This window comes from Lycium ferocissimum, chromosome 3 (assembly GCF_029784015.1).
Source record: "Lycium ferocissimum isolate CSIRO_LF1 chromosome 3, AGI_CSIRO_Lferr_CH_V1, whole genome shotgun sequence".
Classification (NCBI taxonomy): Eukaryota; Viridiplantae; Streptophyta; class Magnoliopsida; order Solanales; family Solanaceae; genus Lycium; species Lycium ferocissimum.
Genome location: NC_081344.1, coordinates 66,421,629 through 66,433,812, shown reverse-complemented (window position 1 = coordinate 66,433,812; position 12,184 = coordinate 66,421,629).

Here is a 12,184-nt window from a genome sequence, read left to right as displayed (position 1 = left end):
TGATAAATCGACAAAGAAGAAATATCAAAGAGGAGATTTTATTTTAATCAACAGTTGTATACAGAGAATGAACCTTGGAGGTAGAATCGATTAGGATTTGATATTGATGCTAGTCTTGACAATGATCTTATTAATAGTAATCCAGCATTAAAAATAATGTTTGAACGTAAAAGATACACACAAAAAATTGTGCTCACATATAAGGCACCAGGGGGTATAAATTTGAAGAGAGTGGGTTTTTTTAAAAAAAAAAAAAAGGTTATCAAAAATGAGTTCTTTCATTAAAAAGCCCCAATTGAACATTAGAAACCACTGTCACATGTGTTTAACTGCACATCAATGTGCCTTTTTGTAGCTAAGCTTCTAGGGGCTTCCGAACTCATTGATTACAGACCAATCAGTCTAATTAAGGAGTAACATAGTAAAATTAAAGTGTTCTAATATTTAAAAAGTAAAAACAACTCCATTCCAAACTTGAACCAGAAGAAACTTTTGTTAGGGAAACCAAATATAAGATGAAAATTACAACAAATGCCAAAACTCTAGAAAAAGAAGCATAAAATACCATTAAATCCTTGAATTGCACCAGACACTATATTTTTAGTTCGATCCTTGTAGATTTCATATGTGCTTAACATTCATCCCCGAAAATATGGGCTATCTGCATACCCAAGAAAAAGTATAGCATCTCTAGAAAAAAATTACATGCAAAGAAAAGGGGGATAACCTAGAGAGGCATCAGAAGAGAAATTGAGAGTCCAAATCTCAACTTGGTTCATTTTGGCAATGGAAGGACTTAGCAAAATTTTGCAGACAGCTAGCCATTTGCAGTGGATTGTGCATTTAAGATAGAGAAGGAACCTGGCTCTCACTGACACGTGATTCTCTCCATCCTTTATATGGTGAACTTTGAACTCTTCCCCGTGCTGAGAGATCAAATTGACAATTTTCCCGCCCTTCTTTATTTTTCAACCGGGGCTTTTAATGGTCTGCAGATGATCATGTTAAGCCCTATGTTGTGCTACTTCAAAGATTACCAAAATGTTCAACAAAAATATCATGGGTCCAAGATTAGATCATTTGTTCCACTGAAATTATATTCCATATGGTGTTCCATACAAATCTACTGAAATCTGGGAAAATAGTTACACAAGATGTGAGATATGCATTTGGTACTCAAAAAAATTCTTCAATTTCCTACCATTTACATATTAAACAAAGTGTTCTCATTCAGCATGATGTAATGGCACTGATTCAAATCCCAACTTGAGCCTTGGCTGCAAGGTTAAATTGACAAGTTAAGGAGAGATACTTCTAGGCTCTAGCTCTAACTGCAGTTTTTATACCAAGAGAACATTTCTCTCAGGGAATGAATTCAATTACTTCTAAGGAAATAAAATTATATATCTTGTACAGAGATATCAATGATATTTCAGTACGTAAATACTATGTTAACAATGAAGAACTTCACAGAAAAGAGGTATTAATGGGAATAAAACAAAAGATCAGTACGCAGAAAGGACCATAGGACCAGAGAAATGTCATACAACAACAACAAAAACAACATACCCAAAGAAATGCCATGAGCAATGAAACTATATCATCAACAATTAATAAATATTTCGAAACGCGTATTTATTAAATAATACAAAAATGGTGAACGTACAACAAATGTATTGATTACCAAACAACAAACGTCAACAATTATTGAAGAATCTTAGCAAGCTAAATAAATTGTCTAGAAGTAGTATTTACTCTGAAATTAGATTCTGTCATTCCTTTCCAGTTAACAACAATAGACAATGTTGATTTTGAGTCATCAGCTAGTTCCTTTGCAGTTTAAAATTTCCTCTGAAACTGGATATTTAGGTGAAAATTCTTTTTAATAGCATTAATTTGCAAATTCACCTAACATCTGACATCTTTCGTCATATTTACTCTACTGCATTCAACTATGCATGTTTTCGCCAAAAATATGTTATTTTCATTATCATAAACCAGCTATATCATGCCTTTTTTCTAATCAATGTCAAGGTTGATTCCTTTGGAGGATTTATTGAAGGAACATAAACACTAATAAGTAGACTATATTTTTGCAACTATCATCCTCTGAGGACATAATTGGAAACACTTTGAAATACTCCTTCCAGTTGAAACTGGAAATAAGAACAAAAGAGTTTGTATCAAGGGTTCAAATTTTTCTGTCTCTCACATGTACAAAAAGAGCTGGAACAAGGAAAGTTGACAAAGCTCTATCCAACAATCAGAACATCATCCAGATTTTTCTTTGGTTTTGGTTAGAAAGGACATAAGATGTTTATCCGAAGAATCCCCATCTCATAGCTTTTCTGGACCTATCTTTAAATGGTCTATCTTTGCTTTTACAGTTGTTGAAACTTTTCTGTCTAACTTCAGTTTTAGTTTTTCACTTATATTCTTCAGCTAATGAGCCTGCTACTCATGCTCACCATTCGAAACTTTGACTAATCACTCAAGAAACTTTGATAATTGAAATTTACAAATTTGTCCTATGACTTCTGTTCTCTCCCAATATACAAATAACTATTTTGCTTTTCAAACCAGTTTTCTATTACTTAAGTATATATTTGTATTTCTATATTTGTATTTCTCTCTGTAGCATCCAAGAAGAACCAATGCACTAATTAGAAGCAGAACATTGGATTATCAAGAATGATACCTGTGTGCATCTGGAATACAATTGTTTACATTTAAAAGGAAATTTTCACTTTGTACAAATAATTACGTGTTCACCAAACCCACAAAATAACTAAAAATCTGCCATTGGAACATTAGGCAGCCATTTCTTAAAAGGATTTACTCCCTGATACCCCTCTTTTATATACTACTACAACAACAACAACAACATACCCAGCTAAATACGGATACCCCTCTTTTATATACTGAGACAGCTAAATACGGACAGCTCATAATAATCCATAAAAAAATTCTATGCAACTATTTTTTTCTTCCTAGTACAAAAAACAACATAGATCTATGTCTCCTCGGAACAATAAATAGAGGGTAGTCAAAGGATATATCAGAAGATTTTGTGAGGTTAAGTGTTCAAAAAACATACTCATTTATGACCATAAAATTTTCCAGCAATCTGCATCTAGTAGGTTTCTGTAAGTCTTCAATGAAGGAAGCATTAATTATTATTCTTTTTTAAAAAGAGCTTCCATAACTTAATCCATAAAAAAGATCACGTAGTGAATTACATCTATCCTATTAAATTATGTTTTGCACATGCAAAAGAGTAACAAAAGATCAAAGCAAATATCAACATAGACAAGCCATCTGGACCATATTAAAAAATGAGAAAACCATTTATTCTGATATTAGAAGCAAACATTGGATTATTAAGAATTTGAATTACCTGTGTGCATTTCATGATACAATGTTTACATTCAAAAGGAAATTTTCACTTTGTACAAAAATTCAACATTGAGCTGCAATAGAACCCACAAAAGAACTGCAAATATTTTTGGAACATTACAGTATTTCTTAAGTTGGTAGAATGTTATGACTGACTATTAAAATTCAAGAACTTGTATTCCTTACCGCTAGCCAGATAAAATACAGAGAATTCAAAGAAAGGATAGCAGGTTTATTCCCAATGCCTAAACCTTTAACGGTGATACACACCTTAGAAATAGTTTTGCATGAAAAACAATGCAATAGATAAATGAGGAAAATCATTTGTTCTGAAATCTCTCTAGATAAACCTATCCTGAGAACATCTAACAGATATACAAACCTTACGTATGTTTTAACTAAACTTGGATAACCTTCCTGTTGAGCAAGGAGATGCTTTTCTAGATGACAGAGTCACTATTAACATCTGGGCAAATATGCCTCTAAATTACATGTCATGGGATCAAATAGGATATTTGAGAAGGAACTGCTACATTTTTATTTGTTACTGAACTTTCTATGTTCTAGCAATTTACACTGTTAGGTCATCTAATACTGAAACATGAAAAAGAGAATGGAAATCGTTCATCAAGCTAGAGTAAATTAATATCCAGATTCGTATAAATACAGCACAGCAAATTTTTGGAGAGAGAATGAATATCTACTTATGGAGATGGACTTGAAACAGAGAACCAAAGAAATAAACAGGATCTCTAAATTTGAAAATATAGGCACATAACACACACTTTTTTAGTTGTTCTGTTCAACCTTTAAGACCTTTTTATCTGTAGATGCACTTAATAAAAGAAAGTATAAACAAGTTTTGCAACTTGGGTAACAATTCCCCCTATTAGTAGGATGCACATAGAGTTTTACACAATTCTTAAACATCAAATGAGTTGACAAAATAACTCAGGAATAAATATTTTATTCCTGATGCATCAGCATGTTGAAGTCTTCTCCAATTTTAAAAGAATGAGGAATTGTAAATTACATAAATAATGAATTGCCTTTGATGACTTTGCTTCATCTGTTGTAAAGATTTCTATATGAGAAATTGATCAAATACCAGGTTTCATTGTTACAAAAGTGAGCTTAAAAACAATCAGAAGTTCGAGTAAATTGTACTTATCCTTTGACATAAAAGTATCTCAGCAATGAAAATCTAACTGATACTTGCATAACTTAATCCAAGTAAACAACACTAGTAAGATCAGCTAAAATATCATTTATGGCACCTTATGGACATTTTGAGGGTGGGTCCGTCCACAGTGATATGTCTAGCCACCCACCCTCGAACGCACCTCATCTTCACCCCACCACCCACAACACAACACCCACCCCCACCCCCACGCCCAACCACCCACCCTATAGTATTTGTCTAGACTATGTACAAATGCTTTTAGAATTAGAATAATATTTTTGCTTATCTACCGAACACAAGAAAATAAGTAAGAAACCCACATATTTTCCTAGAAAACAAACATTTTCCTACATATTTTCCACACACACATTTTCCTACATACCAAACACACCCTAAGTAATTCCCATTAATGTTTTCTATGAGCTGAAATCCACAATAAACGGAAACTTCTCCACCAAACAACATCTACAATCACCAATGGCAATATTGAGGCAAATCAAAGGTACCACACTATAGCTACAAAAGAAAACCTGTTGCATGTGATAATAATCTCTATATCCAAATAGCAGAATCTTCTAATTTAGCAACTGTTACCACTACAAATTAAAACAATGTAAACACACACACACATACAAAAAAAAACAAAAAAAAACAAAAAAAACAAACAAACAAACAAACAAACTACTATACATTTCACTACTTGACTATAGCGGAAACTGAAAAATCACCGATAAAACCCAAAGTTACTAACGCATCCCCAACCCAACCCCACACCCAAACCCCCACCCCCACCTGCCCCTCCCAAACCCCCCACCCCCACTACCCAACTACCCCTCCCCCAACCACCCACATCCTATAGTATTTGTCTAGATTATGTGCAAATGCTTTTAGAATAATATTTTTTGCTTAAGTGCCGAATAAGTAAGAAACCCACTTATTTTACTGAAAAATAGTTTCCTTCATACCGAACACACTCTAAAGTAATTCTCATTTCCCATTAATGCTTTTTATGAGCAGAAATTCACAAGAAACTAAAATGGGTTTCCACCAAACAACATCTACAATCACCAATTTTAATGTTCAGGCAAATAGAAGGTACCAAACTATAGCCACAAAAACAAAAAAACCTGTTGCATGTGATAATAATCTCTATATCCAAATAGCATAATCTTCTAATTTAGCAACTGTTACCACTATCAATTAATAATAATGTAAACACAAATAAAAATTAAAAAAACTATACATTTCACGGCTTCCCTGTAGCGGAAACTGAAAAATCACCGACGAAACCCAAAGTCACTAACTCATCCCCACACTATCCACCAACCTACCTGCCTTCCCCACCCCCACCCCATCCACCCACCACTCACCCAAACCCCCCACCCCCAGTACCAAACTACCCACCCCTCCCCCCCACACCATGCATCCCACCCCCTCCCCCTCCCCACCCCAACCACCCACCCCTATAGTATATGTCTACACTATGTACAAATGTTGTTAGAATAATACTTTTTGCTTACGTACCGAACACAAGAAAATAAGTAAGAAAACCACTTATTTTACCGGGCCTTCATACCAAACACACCCTAGGTATCCCATTTCCCATTAATGCTTTCTATGAGCTGCATTTCACAATTAACGAAAATGGGTTTATTGTGACAATAATCACTATACACAAATAGCAGAATCTTCTAATTTAGCAAGTATTACCACTATAAACTAATACATTTATGTTTGAAAAGCAAAAATAACAATACATTTTCCTGCTTCCCTGTAGCAGAAACTGAAAAATCACCGACAAAACCCAAAGTTACTAACGCATCCCCAATCCATCCCCACATTATCCACCCACCCCCTACCTGCCTTACCCCACCCCCTCCACCCACCACCCACACAAACTCCCCACTACCCAACTACCCACCCCTCTCCACCCCCACCACGCATCCCACCCCTTACACCCACCACCCACACAAATCCCCACATTATCCACCCCCCCCCCACCTGCCTCCCACCCCCTCCCCTCCCCCACCCACCCAACCCCCCACAAACTCCACCCACCCAACCCCACCCCTCTCCACACCCTCCACCCACCCAACCCCCCACCCACCCACAACCCCCCCCCTCCCCACCCCAAACTACCCACCCCCATAGTATTTGACTAGCTTATGTACAAATGCTTTTAGAATAATATTTTTCGCTTACGTACCTAACACAAAAAAAATAAGTAAAAAACTCACTTATTTTCCTTGGAAAACATTTTCCTTCATACCAAACACACCCTAAGTAATTCTCATTTCCCATTAATGCTTTCTATGAGCTGAAATTCACAATAAACGCCAAATGCGTTTCACTAATTCAGCATTTGTAAGTTACCACTATAAATTAACACATGTAAACCCCAAAAAAAAAAAAAAAAAAAAAAAAAAAACTCATACATTTTCCTGCTTCACTTGTAATGGAAACTGAAAAGTCACCAAACTAAACCCAAAAATGAATGAAGAAAAGAGAACAAAAATATTACTATTTTACAAAGGGAAATTAAAATAAGAACATACCGAGTAGAAAGGGGAAAAAAGAAGCACAAAAATTGAGTGGGAAATGCAACAACTATAAATGTTTAATACAAAATGGAGCCAAAATTTCGAAGTGTGTTAGAAATCTGCCCTTATTTTTGTTTTTATTTACGTCAAATACCTGATGGACAAGCATAAAAAGTCTTGAATAAAAAAAATTTGAAAAAAATACACTCTATGTTGTATTTACATATTTTAGCCCATATGTTGAGTTTATTACCCGAATTAGCCCATATTTTGAGTTATATGAGGATTAGAAATAGTACCAGGATAAGTTATTTTTGCCAGATGATGGAATAATAGTAGCAGCCACCAGGATTAGTTATTCCCGGATAAAATAATGAAAATGATAAAAATAACCCGGAGCTCCCTCAACCCCTTTTTTTACTAAATAAGGTGGAGGTTATTTTCGCAAAACAAATTTCTTCTTACAATTATGCAATGTATGTTATAAACAAGGAAATAATAATAATAATAAGAAGAAGAAGAAGAAGAAGAATAATAATAATAAATCTACATTTCCTTGCTTCACTGTAGTGGAAACTGAAAAGTCACCAAACGAAACCCAAAAAAAAAAAATGAAGACCAAAAGCAAATAACACAAAAATATAAAAGAAAAAAGGAACAAAAATACTACTATTTTACAAAGGAAAATTAGAAGAAGAAGAATATACCGAGTAGAAAGGGGAAAAAGAAATCACAGAAATTGAGTGGGAAATGAACAACTATAATTTTGTTTAATACAAATGGAGCCAAAAGTCTGAAGTGGGTTAGAAATCTGCCCTTATTTTTATTTTTATTTACACAAAATGCCTGTTGGAGCTTGAAAAGTGCCACACTCGGGGGTCGTTTGGTACGTCGGACAAGCATAAAAAGTCCCGGAATAAAAAAAATTGAAAAAATTACACTCTATGTTTTATTTACATATTTTTAAGTATTACCCCAATTAGCCCATATTTTGAGTTATATCAAGATTAGAAATAGTACCAGAATAAGTTATTTACGCAGATAGTGGAATAATAGTACCAGGATTAGTTATTCCCGGATAAAATAATGAAAATGATAAAAATATCAAAAAAAAAAATGAAGAACAAAAGCAAATAACACAAAATTAAAAAGAAAAAAAAGAACAAAAATACTAATATTTTACAAAGGAAAATTAGAAGAAAGAAGAAGAAGACACCAAGCAGAAAGGGGAAAAAAGAAACACAGATGGGAAATGTAACAACTAAAATTGTTTAGTACAAAATGGAGCCAAAAGTTTGAAGTGAGTTAGAAATTAGCCCTTATTTTTATTTACACAAATGCCTGATGGTTGTTTGTTAGGCTCGACAAGCATAAATAGTCATCGGATAAAAATTTAGTCCTGTTTTATCTCTTATTTGATTACTAATCCCGGAATAAGTTAATTATAGGAAAAATTAAGATGTATGTGAAACACCACATATGTAACATCCCGTAAATTCGAGTTAGGTGTGAATGTCTAAAAATCTAGTGTTAAGATGATATTATACCTATATGAATCCATTCTTGATGAATTCGGGTGGAAGATGGTCGTTTTGAAGCGAAACCAACAATTGAATTTCTTAAGGGCTCTTAAATTCGCCTAAGTTTTGGTAGGTCTGTCTTCTGGGCGATTTTCATGAAAATGTGTTGCGAATTTGGAAAAACTTCCTTGACGAAAGTTGTAGATCTTTGAAATAGCTTTCCAATGGTAAGTCGCCCATCCCAAGCAAAGTTACGTACAAAAAGTTATGATCGTTCTACTGAGCGAAGGTCAATTGTCGAAAATGAAAAAAAAAATGTGTTGCGCCCGCGTCACGGACCCAGCACGGAAAAATCAGCTGCAGACCAAAATAAAAACATGATCGGTGTCTAACCCGATGCGGACTCGGCACGGATCGGGAGTTATTTTCGATTTCGAATTTCCTTTAAGTCCTAATTCATTGTGTTATTTCCCACTTCGTTTCAAATCAATATTTCTGAGGAAAATCACCCTAGAAAAGTCTCTCTAACCCTAAGGTGAGTTCTCACTCAATATTGATCATTCCCACACCATACCCATCCCCTCTTGATAGCAAATCATCTCTCTAAAACCCTAAGTTCTTGTATATTCAAGAAGAGGAAGAAGAGAGGCGTGTGGGATTCCATCAAAAGGTAAGACTCTTGATTTTATGAGATTATTATTGTTGTTTGAACTAGTATAGAATAAAAAAAGAGGTTAGGATCCACCAATGATTTCCATAAGCTTCAAGAACAAGATTTAAGGCTTGCGAAAAACCCTAGTTTTCGAAATTCCAAGAAACTATTCAAGTTCTAATCTTTATCATCTAAAACCATTGTAGTGCGATTATTGAGTCTTGGAAAGTGCGTTTGAGCGGGATTTGAGGTATGTCTCTTTTGAACATACTCTTTCGATCGGTTTTATGAACTCTTTAGTTGTGATTTGTGTTATATCCCGCATTTTAGTACAATCGGATAATTCGAGACAATCGCGGGAGGACGACAAGAAAGGCCACATTTTTATTTTGATAAGCATACGAATGATTTATGACGTATTTAGAAGCGGAAATTTTAAAAAAGGTTAAGGGCATAAAAGGAAAACTCGCAATATGACTCATGGAAATATGGAGAAAGACGAAGGGCAAATTTGGAAACGGGGAAAAATTTGTTTTCATGAATTACAAGAATTAGCCTAATGATTGGGCTTGGAATTTTTTTTAAGAGAATTTGAAGGCCCAACTGCATGTATGTGGTCCAAGCCCACATTGAACAAGGATTGGTTAATAAATAAGATGACTAAGTCATCTTTTCTCATAACTCTATATATGAAATAAGAAGAAGAGGAAAGAAGGAGAAAATTCATAGGCCTTTCGGCCAAGAGAAAAATTCCAAGAAAAGTTGAGAAAAATTCCTCCAAAAATCACTCCCTACTAAGTAGATTCCTTAACAAGGTGGAGTTGTGGTTGAAGCAAGAAGAACTCACAATCATACAAGTTGCCAAGTTGTAGCCAAGTGAGAAGTGAAGAAGAAAGGTGAGAATTAATCTTGTTTTGTGTATTATATATGGCTTATATGTGTTGTGGTATGCTAAAATGGATGAAATTTATGAAGGAGAGAAATATAGTACTTAGGCCGTGTATATATGTATAGGTGTAGGAAATATGAATTGAATTTTATGTGGTAATCTAGTTGTAGTTGTGGTGGAATTTGTATTAGAAGTGAAAGTTGAATGAATTAGTGGAAGTTGAATGATTTTGGAGAGATCGTAGTTGTGCGTGCATAATGTGTGAAGTGTGCATGGTGTGTGTGTGGCAAAATATGTGGTGAATTGCGAGGGAATAATGAGCAAGTTTTACTTACTATTTTAGTTGTTGTGTTGTGGATTTTGTATTACAAATAAAGGCTTGATGAGTTTGGTGAAGTGTTGTAAGTGGAAGAAAGTGGTAAATTGAGATTATGTGCCTTGAATGGAATATGTGAATTGCTAGTGTGATTGTTGAGTTGTGTTAATAGTTTGGCGAGGTTTGAATTCCTGGATTGTGATTGATGAGAAATTTGGCTATATTGAATGTTGAGGATGGTATATTTACAAAGGAAGTCTTTGTGTAATTTCGGTAGCCAAGTGTTTCCCTAAGATTCTAACTCTAAGAATCCTAATAAAAGTGTTGGTAAACATGACCAATTTGCAGATTTTGACGAGATTGCGACGTGAATTTGGAATAGCTAAAGGAGCGAAAAGAGGTATGTAAGGTTTCCCCTTCCCGTCTTGGCATGTCTTAGACGTATAGGCCGATTTCGCGCCTCGGGGACTTTCTTAACTCTAGAAATCCGCGATTGAAAATAGTTACTATTCATTCAGTAAGATTGAACTAAAAGTGCATGAATTGCGAAAGAAATGTCCAACTATCCTAGAACTTGCAAGGATAAGACCCGATTACCCTAAGACCTTCCTGAGTAACGTCATGACACGTAACATATGTAGATAATATACTTTGCTATAAAAATGAAAGTACGAGAATATTAAACCGTTTACGGATAACCTAATTCTATTATAGGTAACGACTATTCTACGGAATCTAAGTACAAGGAATTATGCCCTATGATCCCGTGGATATGTGTGCACAGACGTACGTATAAGTATGAGTATATTGTATGATAAGCGCATGTGTATAGACGCTGAAAAATATACATGATATAAGCATAAGTATATGATAGAATCGAGTTAGACGCTGACTATATGATATAAGTATATATATATATATGACACAAAAAGAATCGGCGCTATATATATATATATATATACGATATGAGCATATGTATATGATGAAAGAGCTTTATAGATGCCGATATTTATACATGAAATTTTTATATATTTACGAAAATGGAGATAATGGCAGAGCGTTATATACGCATATCCACCTGATCAGTTGGCATTACATGACTTGATATCGTCCCGGACGCGGGATGTGCATATTTATGGTCAAATGGATCGGCTGCCGACGCCTCGGCAATATTATATATTTTATCTTTATGTATATATGTATATATATATATGAGTGAGAAAAGCTAAGAAAGCACGGCGTGCGCGAAGGGCACTTATATGTACGGGTTACGTTTCTATCCCGACATGTGCGATAATTCTTTTATGTCAATATACATGATTTATGTTTTTCGCATATGTTCATGCCTTACATACTCGAAGAAGAAAGGACGTCCCTTGTGCATACTCCATGCCGCGAAAGTCGTTTAGACAAGGACGGATTTGATCCTTGGGATTTGGTCGCACTGAGCCCCGGTTATTCAGCCTCACTTGTGGGCACTCTATGTATATTTTCGGGCACGACCTTTATTTATTCTATGTATAAGTGTATTATGTCTAGAGGCTCGCGACGGAGATATATCGAATATATACGGGTTATGACATATTATTTTGGCATCTTAATTCTTGATAGAAGCTCCTTCTATGTTTATAATGATTCGCTAATGTTATTGTTCGGTAGAAAAAAAAATACGACCGTTCATACGACTT